The 17192-nt window shown below is 42.0% G+C and overlaps 1 pseudogene; it reads right to left on the reverse strand.

Moving 5' to 3' along the window:
- Nucleotides 1-299: 299 nt before the first annotated feature.
- Nucleotides 300-16969, reverse strand: LOC102469789 (cytochrome b-c1 complex subunit Rieske, mitochondrial-like; annotated as a pseudogene).
- Between the last annotated feature and the right edge of the window lie 223 nt (nucleotides 16970-17192).

A 17192-nucleotide genomic window follows, 5' to 3' on the forward strand; every position in this document is an offset into this window, starting at 1 on the left:
TGGTTTCTCATTTTATTATTATTATTTTAAATCTTGTATACCAGTCTGTAATTTTTAATTAGAATTAGTTATCAGTCATTGCACCTTTTAAGTGTATGGCTGAGCTTAACAATGTTTAGCAGTGGCTTGGAAGTATTCAATATTAAACTCAAGGTAAGTCACATTTATGTTTGCAAATACATTATTAGTAATTTTTAAACATTTAAAATCAACCAACTTGAAGTACATAACTTGTTCTCAAATGACTCGACTGAAATGACATCAAGACTGAAAGAAGCCTATGCCTTAAGTCCAAGTCTCTAACTAAGAATCACTATGTCATCACTGGTGAACTCATATAAGGGAACTTCAAGGCTGAGAGGTGCAGACCTCTTCCTGACCCTGCCAGATGCATTATAGTATGACCCGTGACAAGGGCAGTTATAACCACCAAAATCTCCTGCATTTGCAATGGGTACACAGCCAAGATGAGTGCAGACACCTATCAGGATAACCCATTCAAATTTATGTGTTCTAAATCATACTGTGGCTCCCTCAACTGGGACATTTCTACTTCAGATACCTGGTCAATTTCCTTGGTTCTATGGCTCACAAACAGGGGTTTGCCTCTCCATATGAATGACATGTTCTTGCCTTCTGGAATATCTGACAAATTTATTTCCATCTTCTACACGGTCAACACATCAGCAGAAGCACTCATGCTGGAAACAAATGGGGAGACAGCATTCTTGGCAACATATGCGATACTCATAGTAGCTGTTGTAGTTACCAAACCTTTTCTGGCCTCGCTACTCTCTTTTGAAGACTATGTACTTTCTAAAACGTCAGTGCAGCAGTAGTCAGAGAAATCAGGCACTTTGATATCTGTATGGAAATAATGAACAGAACCAGGGCCATTGTGGCCCACAGAGGTAACCATAGATCAACTCATGGCCTGACCACTCAGCAACTTCCAGCATGGGAAGGGCCACTTCACGTCCAGGACAGGTGGCTCTGAAGTGGCAGGCACCCTGGTCTTCACCAGAGGCCACAGCACACCCGCCACCCCACAGGCATGGCTAACAGGACAGGCATGAACGGCCTGAGCGGGTGGTGACCAGCAACATGGTGACAATTGTTCTCCGTTTTATTATTTCTTATAGTTACCATTTCTGGTGAGAAGTCTCATCTTCTCATCCCTTCTGTCCATCTCTTCCTGTAAATTGTTTCTCATTTTTATGATAATTTTTAAAGACTCCAGCTGCTAATTCCCACATATGAGCCACCTGTCAATCTAGTTCTGTTAATTATTTCTGTTCTTGATTGTGGCTCACATTTCTTGGTATCTCTAGTGGGTTTTCATTGTATATCTGACATTGTAGGTGATACATTGTGGAGACTCTGGCATCATGCTATCTTCCTTTAGAGAATATTGACTTTTGCTTGTTTGCTTTTCTGGCAGGCAGTTAAATTACTGGTAGATTTCCTTGATCCTATGAACAGTTGGCTTTAATCTTTGTTAGAACAGCTCTGTTTTGGTTTTCTTCTTAACTTCAGAGTATAGCCATTTGTGTATTCTGTGTACTATGAAGTTTTGACATGGTAAAAAATTTTCTGGCTCAGTACAGACTGCCCCTCTTGGGGATAACCAGTTCTTAGAAAAGGGCTCCGCTGGCAGTATGACTTTATAAGCAAACCAACCCATCCAGAGCCATTTATCCTCTGTCTGCCCGTCTGTCTGCCCGTACACCCAATAGGCTTTCATCACCCCAGCAGTAGATGCCATGCAAATGAGACAGCCCCTATAGCTTAGAGCCTGCTACAACTACTCAAACTTGCCAGCTCTGAACTGTTAGCCCTGCCCTGCCTTATATTTTCATGTAAACTCCACCAAAGGGTCTAGCTTCACTTTCCTCTTGTTCCTGTCTTCTGCCTCCTGACTGTCCTAGTGTTTTACCATGTGGCCCTTCCTGGCATGCCTCCTTTTCCTGAGACCTGTGAAGCTCTGTTTGCTGAGCCTTTCCTGTGTCTCCTCTTATGGCCACACCTATGACTATCATAGAAAAGAGCCCAGAATACCTTATTCTGGAAGTATGATCAGTGCCCAGGGTATTCCTTTTGGGATAATCACAGTATATGCCATGTCCTTCAAACCCAGTGGGATTTGAGCCCCTATGGTCTCTCTAGCAATGGGGAACTCTTAAAGCAGCTTCTCACTCTTAGCTTTCCATTTGCTGGTTTCTACCAGCTTCCCAGAGTTTCATCTCACACATAGGTGCATTAGAAGACAGCCAAGAACTTGAGACAAGATTGAGGAGACCCCACATGGGGATCACTCCTTTATGGGACTTTTCTCCTCAATTTCCAACCACTCAGGCAGCTCTGTAAACTCCAATTTGTTTCCTTCATCTGAGTAAAATTGCCACTTTTGGTTTGAGCTCTATCCTCTCGAACCCTAGGTTAGCTGAGATGTGCCCTAGCAGAAAGGTCAGATGAATATCACAAAGCCAAACACACTCACTTTGCTTCCTATATTTCAAGGATTGTGTTCTTCTAATTTCTGCTTTCTTTTGTGTGACCTCTGATGGTTTTTAAAATTTAACACAGATTTTATCATTGTTGGCAAAAGAGTTAGTTCAGTAAAAGCAACTCTGCTATGGCCTAAAACAGATTATCCAAAGAGTTTCTTGACATGGAAGTGCATTTAGATTGAGGCATAATGTGTAATCAAAACCAAAAATCCCTTACGAATTCAGAAAAGAATTACTTGCCTACTATTGTCACAAAATAACTTCGGTGATGTCTACATCCTAGTGTGCCTAAACTATATAATACAAACAGCTATAATTCAGTTGATATATTCTACACCTAGTAAGCAATAAGTAGTCATTTCTTTCTCCTTTACATTTTCCTTCCCTTGTGTTAATATTTGTGGATTTATATAATACTTGCTAATAATTCACTTAGTAGTGACAAAAATAGCTTTAAAAAATTTTTTCCAGAGGGTGCATGGTCTTGCTGGAGAGAGAGAGAAAGTAAGAAAACACCCTCCTTGGGGAATGGTCACATCACAATTCCTTCTGCATTTCTCCCCCTTTTGGGATGTTGGATACACACACACACAAACACACACACACACACACACACACAGGCCAGCATGTTTTTCAAGTTGCCAGGCTGGGACTCAAACCATGCAGTCATCCATGTGGGACCCAACTGCCTTAATCTTCACACCACTAACTAGCCCAACAAAAATAATTTTTAATATCATATCAAAAATAGGAAAGAAAAGTTCCTTTTCCACACTTTGGTATTTAAATCAATGGGACTATTGATATTTTCAGTAAACTAAAAACAAAATTAAAGAACAAGTTTCTGCCCCAAAAGCTTATCCAAATAACCCGTTTCTAAAACTATAGCTGTACTTGAATAACTGCCAAAGGAACTGGGCCTGAAATGCTACTCAGGCAGCTCAGGGTGCATGCGTGGGTGCTAATCTCACTCTAATTGGTTTTCGCGAATACTGGCAATTTCATCTGACACACAGCAGAGTGATGGCAGGAGGACGGACAGCCAAGTACAACACTCAGAGCACTAGCATATCCTGTCATAAAACTCTCAGGAAGAGCTTGGAAGTGGTATTTGCCTTTCCACTCCTCAGTTCTTATCTCCCATTTCCTTTGCCCCTAATCCCTCCAGTTGTACTTCAAATTTCTTCTCTCTTGATGCCCAGTCCAGTTTTATAGTTACCATAAAAAGAAAACACATTCCTTAGATATTCCAAGAAAGAAAAAAAGCCACCCTCAACTTTGAGAACAATCAAAGCTGACACAGCTGTCTTTCTCTTCTTTGAAAATGAGTTCAGTCACCCATGCTAGGAGCCAGAGTAAAATAAACACTTCAGTTGTTATTCAGTACAGAGTGCTGTGATTCAGAAGTCCTGATGGCTTTCAAAAGACGCCTGTGCAAATATTTACAAGCTACTTAGAACCTCAATCCCACTCCCACTTGTAAGCCAGGGATTCCGATGATTCATAGAATCACAGAACCTCAGATTTGGAAGAGCTGGGAGAGATCATTTTGTTTGATTCATTCCACTTCTGGGATTTTCCCTTAAAACACTCCTGAAAGGTAAGTATCAAGCTTCTATCTGGTGACAGGAGCTCATGACTTCTCAAAGCAGCCTTTCACACTGCTGAATAGTGTCAATGGTTAGAATTTCTTTCTTATACCAACTAAAATCTTCCTTTCAGAACCTTCTACTCCTTGGTCCTTGCTCTGTACTTGAGTTATACCAATGGATAGTCATCTAACCCATAAACACAGGTGGGCAAAGCATTGTAATTTCTTTTAAGTCTTCACAGTCTTAAACGAGCTTCCTTCTGGCAATGTTGGTGGCAATATTTAATCTTAGTCATTATTAGGTTCCTAGCCACTACCTAGAACCAGGGCAATGAGAGTATCCAAGGGTTTATCCAGAGCCAAATATACAGGGGATGTTCCTGAATTCTGTAACACTCAGTGTATCCTCTACCACTAAAATGCAAGTGGTCCCCTAAGTCCTATATCTCATTTATGGAAGTGTAGTCACTGTCAGTCACTGAGCCATCCCTGAGATCCTGCTGCCTTCCAGAGATGCTCCCATGGAACGGGAATCAGGTTGCCTCTGATCTTGGGGCTGACCACCTCATTTGTATTCTTTTCCTCCCAAAATGTCTCTTTTTGTTTTAATTCTTGAAAGGATCACTCTTCTCTATCTTACTACTTGAAGTCATTTGCTTAATTTCTCCTAAGCCTTTATGAAAGTCAAGAAGAGCCCTCATCAATAAACTTCCTTGCAAATGCCCCTGGTAATGAAATTTGAAGCCCACACATCCACCTGAAATGGGGTTGGTGGCAGGGGAAACAGACAAGGAAGATAAATGTAAGAAACCAAATACAGGGCCAGCAAGTAGCATGGAGGTTAAGGCACTGGATCCCACATGGCCAGCTTTGTGGTTCGAGTCCTGAATGCAGCAACTTGAGAATTATTCTGGGTGCATGTGTGTATATGCCCAAAGATCCCAAAAGGAGAATGGAGAAGAAGGGATTAAAGTATGGCCATCCCCTTGGTGAGAGATTTCTCACTTTCTCTCTCTCTTGCTCTTGCTCTCTGGCAAGTGCACATGCTCTATAGCAAAAATAAATAAATAAAAGAAACTTAGAAAAGAGAAAGAAACCAATACAACTTATAACTGCCAAACATAACAAAAGAGAATCATTTTCTTAATTTCCTTACACATATTTGAACACATCTATCACTTTTGCCTGAAATCCAGTTCAGTCAAGAAATTATTCCAATTTCCTCCCATAATTCCTACTAAAACATAGATTTCAGATTTTAGCCCCCATCTCAACCTGCTATTTTTTGTCCAAGTCTTTATTAAAATATGATGCTACGACTTAAACACAGTGTCCAAGATGAGATCTGACCTGGGAAGAAGACAATAGGTTCATAGAGAGGTCACTGTTCTTGGTAATATACAATTAATAAAGCTTAAGTATCAGTTTTCTTCCCAGACAAATCATACTATTATCTTATATTGAACTTTCAACCACAATAGAATTGCACAGTCTCTTTCTATCATTTTCTCAGAATGAGTGCTCACTGCTATACCGGAAGCACTCGCTTCCACTGCTGCCACAGACTCTGAGAGAGGATGCCGTTTCCTCCCAGAATCTCCATCACTTCATCCATCTGCCAAGTTCTTGTGGTTCTGTGGAATTTCAGCTTTTTGAGAGATCATCAACAAAGCAAGGGAAAACGTCATAGGCTGAGATTTTAGGAGAATCCGATTCACAACCACTGAGGAGGAAGCAAAGTTTCCATCCCCGGTGGCTTGTCTTTGTGTTGGTTTGATCTGAAGAACCTCATTAAGATCTTCTTTATGCCATTATAGCTAAGAAGACTATGTGGGGTAAAACCCTATCTATTGCAGCTAATTGGAGGAAACGCCAATGAATTGGTGAAAAGTCAAGTATATTTAGTAACCAAAAATATGCTAATTAAGGGTTGCTAAGTAGAAAAACATTCTTTGGAAACTATCTCTAAGAATTATTTTAATTATGCCAATTGTTTGTATGGTACATCTATAACTTTGACCTCCGTTTGCTCTTAAGCAGCATTATTTGCTTAGAAAGCTGTTTTATTAGCTCAAAGGTATACTACAACTTGAGCCCAGTATGATTATTACATATTCCAAATTACTGGGTTTCAACTTAATGAGGTTTTCATGCCATAAGGATTATAGGGTCTTAGAGACAGAAGGAATCTTAGTGGGTATTGAATCCAATTTTCTATCCTTTTCTGAAAGCCTCTAGAGCTTGACTATTTCCTGAGCCAGAATCACATTAGGTGAGGATATAACATAATTCATTAAAAAACTGCCATAGGAAATAGAAAAATGTATATCAAGGAGAGAACAAAGTGTAGGTTATAAACTACAGACTTTAAAAAGAGGCATGATTTAACACGAGTAAAAGGTAACCCTTAATTTGGTAAAATTGTTCAAAACAAAGCTTTTGCATAATGTTTGAGCTAATGGACCCTTCAGTACACAAAGAAAGTAAAACATGTTACTGTCCTCATTGCTCTCATAGAGCCAAGTTCATTGTTTTTGCTGTTCATAATGGGGGCCAAGTTGGTTCCAGCTGATGAAATCAGTGTTTTCACCAGAGAAAGCTGTGGAAAGAGCAATTTCTGACACAGCATTTCACAAAAGTACTGCTCAGAAAAGAATGTAGATGACGCAAAAATCAGACTGTCTAGGAGTGTCCTGAAAGACTGTCCCCATCTGCAGCAGTGTCGTTCTCTTGCGTACCAGTCAAGGTGAACACAGCAGCAAGCTGTCCACCAGAATGCCCGGCACAGTAAAGCCACACGTAACATTGAAGAGGATGGCGGGGGGAGACCGATGCTAGGAGAGAGTGCAATGGGCATCAGGAGCAAGCCTGCCTCTGCGTTAGGCACAGACACCTTCCCCAGGCACAGCCACCTGAGGAAGTGGCAAGAGCCCAAACACCTACCTTGTAGATTGGAGTGACAGCCCTCAGTCACTGTAGGCAGAATCTTCCCTTCTCATCACTTGTTTCCATAACTGGAAGGTAAGTATCATCCTACTATACTATTGATACCTACATCTTAAGATTTTGTGAGGATTACCTAAGACGCTGTATATAAAAATGTATTAGCACAGTGCTTTATGCATAGTAAGCACTCAAAAATTGCTCTTTATTATCTGTACATTGACCTGAGACTCTTCCTTTATATATATTTAACAGTTTTTAATTGCCAGACAGCATGCATTGCTAGAGAGAGCACTCGAGAGAGGCCATGCCACCACCCTTGTTTCTCCATTTCTCCATCCCGTCAGGATTTGGGCATGCTCACTCACATGCTGACATGTTTTTCAAACCACCAGGGGGGTCATATTCAAAACTGGCCATGTGGGATCCACCTCCCTCTGCTTAGGGCTTAGCAGCTGCACTACAGGTTTGGCCCAACCCTAACTTCTTTCTGGACTGATGTCAAGGCATTGGTATTCAAAATTGAGACTGGCCATGTGGGATCCACCTCCCAGGGCTTAGCAGCTGCACTACAGGTTTGGCCCAACCCTAACTTCTTTCTGGACTGATGTCAAGGCATTGGCTACTGGAAAAGACAAAACAGAATCAAACTTCTGTTGGAGTTGTGCAAAATAGAGGCAGTGAGTACAGAATTTCAACTCTTCCCAAGCCGCTCTCTGGTCTCACATCCCTAATACTAGCCCAAGTTTGCCTTTCTTTCTCATATTAATTTAAATTTTGTTTTACTAGATGTCAAGATGCACAATTTTCTGTATATCTTTTATGACAAACACTGGTTTATATCATAAATGCGTTTGAAGGAGACCATATATTTATGAGTGAAGATGGTATGACATAGTCCAAGTATTTTAATTAACCTAAGTCTCTAGATTCAGGTGTTAAAGAAATAAATAGTACAGGTTGCCCAGCCTCCACTCACTCCTTTCTGCTTCACAGAGGCAACTTCTTTCAATATTTTAGCTGAGCATTTTCAGAAGGAGAGGGTGTATGAATATATCTAACTAGAAAGCTTATAATGCTGTCTCTTGATTTTTCAGTTTTAGGCATTATCAATGACTTTCATCTTATCTGGAGGAGAACTAGATAGTCATAGCTGGTTGCTGCTCTCTGCCAAATACACACATGCACACACGACCATATGCCCTCTAGCAAATAAAAAATATAATAAAAAAGAAAAGATGGAGAGTGACAGGAAATGAGGTCAAGAGAAAGCAGCGCCCAGACCCTGTGGGAACTTGGTCTTGAATTCTTCTGCAAGATGAGTCTGGTGTCCTTGGGAGACCCACCAAGTGAGTACAACAGCAATAGAAGTCAACAATCAGACTGAAGTCTCAGGCAGGCCTCAGTCTTCTGGCTGTTCCCACCAAGACAGGGCATGAGGGAAGGAACTAGAGCTGTGCAGAGCAAGGGCAGGTGCTTGTTCAGCAAAAACAGCAATGTCCACTCCACCTGGTCTGGTCTTTCTCTACATCTGAACCTACCCCACAGGGTTCCCATGCAGCCATCTTAGAACCCAGCATGAAAGGCAGAGGACCAGGGAGGAGGCACTAGCTTGGTATAATTTTTCTTTGCCCATATGTGCCTATGCTGAGTGTGCATCAAGATTTTAGAACCCTCATTTCCAGAGCTTTCAAGAAGACTTCCCTCCCATGGTGGTAATTCTCCTTCCCATCCCTTTTGAAGGACTGTCCTCTTCTGAGCTGCCAGTTCTGCCAAGGCACTTCCTGTGCCAGCCTGAAGTCAAGCTCCACAGTGACCTTAGTCACTGCCATGGTCAACACAGCCTTGGCCGCTGTCACCTGTCACCAAAACACCTTTGTTACTTAATGGCACCAACAGAGCTATCCTAAAGTGACCCAGAACTAGGAGTCACTCTGGACTTAGACGGTGAAACCTGCATTTTGTGGCCCAAGATTTTTACCCTTGTCTTGGCCTTTGACTTATGACTTGACTATTAAACCATGCCTCTGGTTAACTTGGGTGACCCAGTTTTTATGTAAACCCAAATCAAGCATTTGCTGCAACAGTATTTGACACCCTGGTGTCTGGGTCCTCCATCTATCCTTGGCTCTAATCCACAGATTTCTGGGATTTGTCCTCCAGCTCATCATAAAAACACAGTATGAGATTCGTGTTACTGAAGTGTTGTTATTGTTGTTGTTGTTGTTGTTGTTGTTAAATGAATCAGACTCCTCTTGAGTCGGCCAGGTTTATAAACATGGGTATTAGCATTTTCATTTCCTTTGATTTGTGAACCCTACTGTGTTCTCCTCTGTTGTCATTGTGTGCATCTTGTCTTCTTTATGCAGTTGAATTTGTGAACTTGTAGAAGATGGTGACCATGATCATCTTTCAGCTTCCAACACCTCTGTCCTCATACCAGAGGAATTACTACATTCAAACAAATCAAGAAGCACTCGAAGAACTCGAAGAACTATACATGCACATCCCACAGTGGGGGCTGACACTGTGTGTCCAAAGCTGAACTAATACTTTGTGCACATTTTATCAGCTCCCCACATGATGAGACAGATGGTGCCCAGAGAGCACGCTGGAGAATGTAACCTGGTGAGCAAACAGCACATAGCCAAATAAGAACACAAGCAAGAAAGAGTAGATAGTCACTCCCTGGAAATGAAGCTTCATGGACCTCATGGGCTTCTGCCCATTAACCCAGCTTAAAATGTGTGTGTATTTAACCTCACAAGATCAAAAATTGGAGGTCACTGTACTGATCCTGGTGAGGGAGCATTATGGCCTGGACTAGTGCAGCATGCAGTGGAGAAGGGACCAAAACGATGTCTAGGAGTGGATGTTGGTGTCCTCCATCTGCCCTTGATTCTATTTCACAGATTAGATGTGGATGATGAGTGTTCTGGACTGAGAGCATCTGGGCACTAGTTATAAGAAAAGGAGAAATGTTTTAGGCATAGGGCAAGATCATAAGAGCAATGAGGCATTCAATTTTGTCAGCTTGAGTGTAAAGATTTTCTCCACCTCTGGGAAACACTGAGTAGTACAGGGTGCATAGATTGAAGTGGGATAGAGGTGAAAGTGGGAAGCTGGTTTGGAGTAATCAGCACAGATTTGAGTATGGAAGATTACTTAGCGAAGGAAGCAAAAGAGGAGCTGCGAGACATAGAGGTGCCAGAGCCAAGGAATAGCTCCAAGAAAGGAGGTATGACCAGCAATCAGAGCTGCTAACAGCACAAGTGGCCCCAGGACTGAAAACATCACTTCATTCTTCAGATCAGTGGAGACCTACAGAGGGTGGCTTCAGCCAACTGGCACAAGGCTAGAAAGAGAATAGGAAGAGAGGAAATGTGGTGACAAGAGCATAAAATATTGGGTCATCAGAAAAGTCATGACACATTTTTGCATAGAAAAACAGAAAAATGCATCATTACTTTTCTAATGAAACAGCACTTTCTAAAGGGTGATTGGCTTGTGACCTCCCAAGAAGACCTAGTTGTTCCTGAGGAATAGGAGGTGCCAAGACAGGTACATGGGTAGACTTTGTGCCAGGGTTGAGAGGGATTCTTCTTCTTTTTTTTTTTTTCTTTAATTGTCAGAGGGTGCATATACTTTCCAGAATAAGAGAGAAAAAAGGAGAAAAAGAATCCCCCAATTGATGTGGTCATACCACAGTCCTTTTCTCTACCCATTAGGAGTCTGGGCATGCATGCACGCACACGTGCCCAGTGTGTTTTACAAGTCACTGGGGTCGAGACTTGAATTGCGATCACTATGTAGGATCTGATTCTCTATGCACAGCTCTTAACCACTGTTCTACAGGCCACCCCAGGAAGAATCTGGTATGGTGGCTTTTTTCACTCTCTGTGAAATAAAATGTGAAGAAGCCTGGTTGCTTGTGGAGGGGAGGGGGAGAAGTTCTGACCTGGCATGAGATGGAGAAGATGAGAGCAGCACATGACAAGGCTTAGCAAGCAGGTGGACTCTGGGGCGGCTCCAATGAGTTCCTGTCTTCCAAGTCATACACTCAGGAGCCCTGGAGGAGGGCTGGAGAAGGAGAGAAACAGTGGTCATCTCAGGGGAAGGGTTCAGTGAGAAGAGCTGAGATAATATATCTCAAGACATGGTTTTGGCAGAGAGAGATACTATCGCTATGGCTGCATGGCAATTTAGCATACACTTAGTGACTCAAACCAGCATCCCTCTATTATCTCCGTTTCTATAGGTCAGAATTCTGTGCAGGCAAGACTGGACCTTTGTCTCAGAGCCTCAGGAGGCTGCAGTCTTCTCTGGAACTCAAACATCTCCAACCTTGTCTGTTTTCAAAATACATTCTGAATTCATTTTCACTTCTCAAAATCGAATGGTATCATCCTAAGCCTATTGTCTATCACTTTGCTAATTGCAATATCTTTCCAATTGTATCCCTGTAAACACTATTGTCCTCTGAAAACCTTTGTCCAAACAGCAACCAAAGTGATTTAAATGATCACAAATTAAATCCATCATTTTCTGCTCAAAACTCAATAGATTCACTTCCCACAAGAAACAAAGCCCAGCCTCCTGAAACCTGACCTCCTTCTAGCTCACTTTGACTCCTTCTCTACCTGCTGCCTCCTCTCTTTGGACTCTTCTACCCTCCTCTTCCTTCTCTTAGACTCCTCCCTTTGTCCACCTTCTCTGACCCCTCAGGCTCCTCCTTCTGTCCACCTTCTCCTCCCTGTGGACTCTTCTCTCTGCCCTCCTCCTCATATCACCACATTCATCTCATTCTGTTCCTTCACAAGGCAGAATATGTTCCAATCCCATGGCTTCTGTTTCTTTCCCAGCTCTTCCTGCAGATCTCTTTAAGGCCTTTGCATTCCTATCATCCAGGATGTAGCTCCTCACAGAGAACTCCTGGCCATGGCTTTAGGCAGCATTCCTTACACACATTATACTAGGCAGAGTAAATGGTCTCAAGATGTCCACATCCTAATTCCTAGTGCCCCTAGTTATATCAGGCTACTCGGTAAACAGGAAATATTGTACTTGGTGCAATTAGGTTGCCAATTAACTGAATTTAAAATAGTGATATTATTTTGGATTATGTGAGTAGACATGGTAGAGAGTTTGGGTCACAGTGATGTTTATGAGAAGGACTCACTTTGCCATCACTAGCTTTGATGATGGAGGAAGGGGTCGTGAACCATAGAATGCTGGTGTTCGTAGGTTGGAAAGGCAAGAAAATGGATTCTCTCTCAGGGAATCAAGAAGGAACCAGTCCTGCCAGCACCTCGATTTCAGTTCAGTGAGACCCATTTTAATTTCTGACCTCTAGAACTGAAAGATGATCATTTGTGTTGTTTAACCTGCTAAGTTCAGTTTATGAAAATTTGCTGTAGCAGTGAGGGGGAGAAATTATTTACACATTTCCTTGTTCCTTCACCACACTTATGTCCACAATAATCTGTTACAATCACAATATAAGGCCTCCCAACTCTTAAATTCAAGCTCCACAAGGATGAGGGTCTTGACTATCCTTCTTAGTGAGTAAAAACAAAAAGTGAGTCTTAATAAATATCTTCTGAGTAAATACCAACAGGTAAAGGATGACAGGAAGTTAAGGAGTTAACAGACAAGTATTGTGTTTAAGAATGAGTGTAGGAGAGTAGCACTGGGATTAGGCTTTGCAGTGAGGAGCAGGTGCAAAAGAATAGAGGCAGAGAGACGACCTAGAGCTGAGGGCCTTGAAGTCCTCAGGGCCCATGTGCCTTCAGGTTTCTCCCTCCTCTGAGGTGCCCCCTCATCCAGTGCTGTATGATGAACCCCAAAGAGAAGCTTTTTTAAAAATTATTTTTATATACATTCAATGACATTGTTTACCTTATGAAGTGAACATTTCAATATGTGAACATTTCTCCCCAGTCCTGTTGATCAAAATATCTTCAACAGATAACACCACACCTCCCCATTCCATCAATGCTCTGCCTCTGTATCCCTACTCCAAATGTCCTTCCCTAGGCCCCACTCCTCCACACACACCACATCTGGCATTCACAACCATCTCTTGTGTTTGTATATCTTTTAGTCAATCAGTTTTGGTCACAGAGTGCAGACACTCGGTATATATTAAGTGGGGATATGCAATATATCTCCTCCCTCATAGCCTAGCTTGCTTCACTCAGCAGTAAATCTTCCATATTCTTCCATTTTCTGTCAAAAGCCAGAATGGTTTTTATGGCTGAATAGTATTCCATAGAGTATATGTGCCACAGTTTTTCAATCCATTCATCCGTACAGGGGCATTTGGGTTGGTTCCATGTCTTAGCAATTGTGAATAGTGCCACAATAAACATCAATGTGCAAGCACTTTTCCAATGAAGAATTCTTCTGTCCTTTGGGTAGATACCGAGGAGTGGGATTGCTGGATCATATGGTAGTTCTATTTGTAGGTTTTTGAGGAATCTCCAAATTGTTCTCCAGAGTGACTGGACCAACTTACATTCCCACCAGCAATGTAAAGAGTTCCCCTTTCACCAGACCCTCGCCAACACTTATCATTTTTTTGTTTCTTTAATCTTAGACATTGACTGGGGTTAGGTTGTACCTCGTTGTTTTGATCTGTATTTCCCTTATGATGAGGGATGTTGAGCATTTTTTCTTATGCCTCTTGGCTATTCGTATGTCATCTTTAGAGAGTGGTTTTTTCAACACCTTCTCCCATCTTTTAATAGGATTGGCTTTTAAAAATTCTTTCTGTGAAATCAAAGGCAATGGATCAGGAGACGATGATTAGTTTCATGACCCAAATAAAGAATATCTGGGTTTTATTGTCTGAAGTGTAAAGAGCCTGGAAAGTCATCACTCCCAGACTCACAGCAAAAAGGAAAAAAAAAAAAAAAGCTAAACAAGCTAAAAATCAACAACTCCTCTTGATTCATCAGAGAACTGAGGTCACAGGAAAAATCACCACCCTCAAAACTGAAGAGTCAAGGGAACCAGCAGTTAGCATAATGGCTGTGTCACTGGACTCCCATGTAGTCGACCGCGGTTCGCGTCCCGGACCCAGTGGCTTAAAACTCATGCCGGGCGCGTGTGTGTGCATGCCCAAGATCCCGAGAGGAGAATGGAGGAGAAGGGATTGTGGCGTAGCCATCCCCTCTGGGGGGTGATTTCTCGCTTTCTGTCTCTCTGTCTCTCTCTGTCTGTCTGGCAAGCGCACGCGCCCTATAGCAAAAACCTCTCAAAACAAAACAAAACAAAACTGAAGAGTCAAGAAAACACAGAGAAGCACCTCTACCAAAGCAGAGCCGAGGAGCAGAAGTCCACCCCAAGCCAGTACCAGAACTAACACTAAATGGTAACTGACAATTACTGTAGGCACAGCATGGAAGGAGAAAACCACCAACCTAGAAACCTGTGTCCAGTAAAATTATCCTTCAAGAGTGAAAGTTAATACAGACTTTCTCAGACAAACAAAAATTGAGGGAATTTTTTTGCCAGAGGACCTGCCTTGAGAGAAATGTTATAAGAAGTTCTTTGAAGAGAGCAACGTAATATAAGTCAGAAACTCAGATGTACCTAAAAAGAGGAAGCGTATCAAAGAAAGAATAAATAAGTAAAGGTAAAAAATTTTTTCTTACTCTTAAATGATATAACAGATAATAGTTTGTTCAAAATAATAATAGCTATAATGTAATGGGAGATTGTGGATAAGCAAAATGAATGACCACGGTGTTAAAAGGGATAGGAGAGAGGACGTGGGCACACTGTCATAGTTATCGGTACTACCTGTGAGGTGGGGTAGAGTGATTTGTAAGTGGACATGGATTAGTTGTAACTATATTACAAACTCTAGGGCAACCACTAAAATAAAAAGTTAAGGAAGTATAACTGATGTATTAATAGAAGAAAGAAAATAGAGTAATATACAATACTCAGTTGAACCAGAGAAAGCCAAAGAGAGAGAAGACAAATTAGGTTGCTGGGAAAGTCATGGTGTGTTTTTCTATGCAAAAAACGCATCATGACATTCCCAACAACCCAATATAAGAGCAAAGAGTGAAGAAACAAATAGGAAACAATTACAAATATGATAGATATTAAACCAACTGTATCAATAAGGAATATTCTGTGTAATTGGAAGAAACATAGATACAGAAGAAATAACCCCAGGCTAGAAACAGGTAGTTGGGTGGTCACTACATCAGCTGCCAATGGCTTTGTGACCTCAGGACAAGGCTTTGCCTGGATACCTCCCCACCAAGCACACACACACACACACACACACACACACACCACACACCACCCCATATTCTCACTGTTGAAATGGGAGACTTGTTTGCTAAGCTCCTGAGACCCCACTATTGGGTGTAGACAACTATAACTATCAGGTGGTACATAAGGCACAAAGAGAAGACAAAAGGCAACGAGGCAGATTGTTCCATTTTTACTGCTTTGATCTTAACAAGCAGACTTTCCTTACTTCATGAATTTTTGAGTAAGTTTTGCCAACTGCTTTATTAGATGTCACCTTATGTCCTTTCTGATTTTGTTCCATCAGAGCCACATTACACTTGTCCTGCTGTGAAAGTCTTTGTCATTTGTTCCCATCCCACTGGGGTTAAGGATAGAAATAAGTTAGCACTCCTCTTCAATTGAGAGGTCCTCTGTTCACCTGTTAATTTTCTCAGAAATTAGCCTTTTCTTCTGCCTTTTAAATGCTGTGATGTGGAGATCAGGCGCTTCTGTTAGCTGCCCGGGACAGACCTCTCCTGGAGGCCTTCCTTACACGGAATTTGACTTGAACACACCTGCTGCCCCCAGCCGGTCTGTCTCTATTGTCAGCTGCTGCCAAATGCCATGGTCAGAATCCTAAGACTAGATGGCACTTTGCTTATCTCAAGCTATTTCTGATAAAACAGGAGTCTTCCTCAGATAGTGCCCTTCACACAGATTCTGTGCTGTTTTTCTTTGCTTTCTCTTCAATCAATTCTTTCCTTTTGAGTTACCTTATTTTTCATTCTTTTATATATATAGTTTAATTCAATGTATCAGTCTTTCTCCATGACTCTTGAGAGGTAAAAGTAATTAAAATTATTCAAATCCAGAGTTTCAATTATTCTCTTGCTTATTTTTATTTATGTTTTACTCCTTCATTGGCTATCATTCACCAGAGAATTGGTGTCTCTACCTGCCAGGAGACACACTCTTTATATTCTGCTACTTCTTTTTTTTTTTAGGGTGAGATTTTTGCTATAGGGCGTGTGTGCTTGCCAGACAGACAGAGAGAGACAGAGAGACAGAAAGCAAGAAATCACCCTCTAGGGAGCTGGCCATGCCACAGTCCCTTCTCCTCCATTCTCCTCTCGGGATCTTGGGCACACACCCACATGCACCTGGTGTGAGGTTCAAGTCACCACATCTGGGACTCGAACCACTGTCAGCCATATGGAGATCCAGTGATGTAACTACTACACCATATTCAGCTTCTTCTAAATCTAAGATCCATCCCAATTTAACGTCTCAGAAAGTTTTGGGTTAATATGCTTCAGAAAGGTAATTTTTAAGTCATATGGTCTGATGCAAGTGAAAAAAAAAAGTAACTAAGCTGATGAGCAGAAACCAAAGGAACCAAAGGAACCAAAGGTTGCATGAACGTCTCACAGATCAGGAGGTTAAAGCCAGACAACTGTCCAAATCCCTGGTGAAAGCACGGTGTTCACCACACATGGCAGTTGTTCAGTCTGACCACACTGAGCAACCAAAGGCCACACCGCCAAAAATATAGCTGGGTGCGGTCGTCATGTTAGTTCAAGCAGGGCAGAGGGTCGCAGAGTTACTATTCTTCCTTCTCACACACCAAACGTGTCTGGATTCCCGATGACTGCTCCCAAACGCTGCATTCCATGTTCCGCTACAATCTAGGTTTCACTTCTTCCACTGTAATAAAAGCAACACTGAACACATTCACAGTGGCACCCTGCTTGCCAAACCCAGCACCCCCTTGCCAGTTGTGATTGCACTTGCTTCTTATTTAGCACTTAATGCTGTCCTGATGACTCCCTCCTCTTCCGCTTCTGTGGCACTCTCCCATGCTGGCCCCCTGGAGGTCTCTGGTAGCCCCTCCAGCC

Source organism: Tupaia chinensis, unplaced genomic scaffold, assembly GCF_000334495.1.
Source record: "Tupaia chinensis unplaced genomic scaffold, TupChi_1.0 Scaffold000052_1, whole genome shotgun sequence".
Lineage (NCBI taxonomy): Eukaryota > Metazoa > Chordata > Mammalia > Scandentia > Tupaiidae > Tupaia > Tupaia belangeri.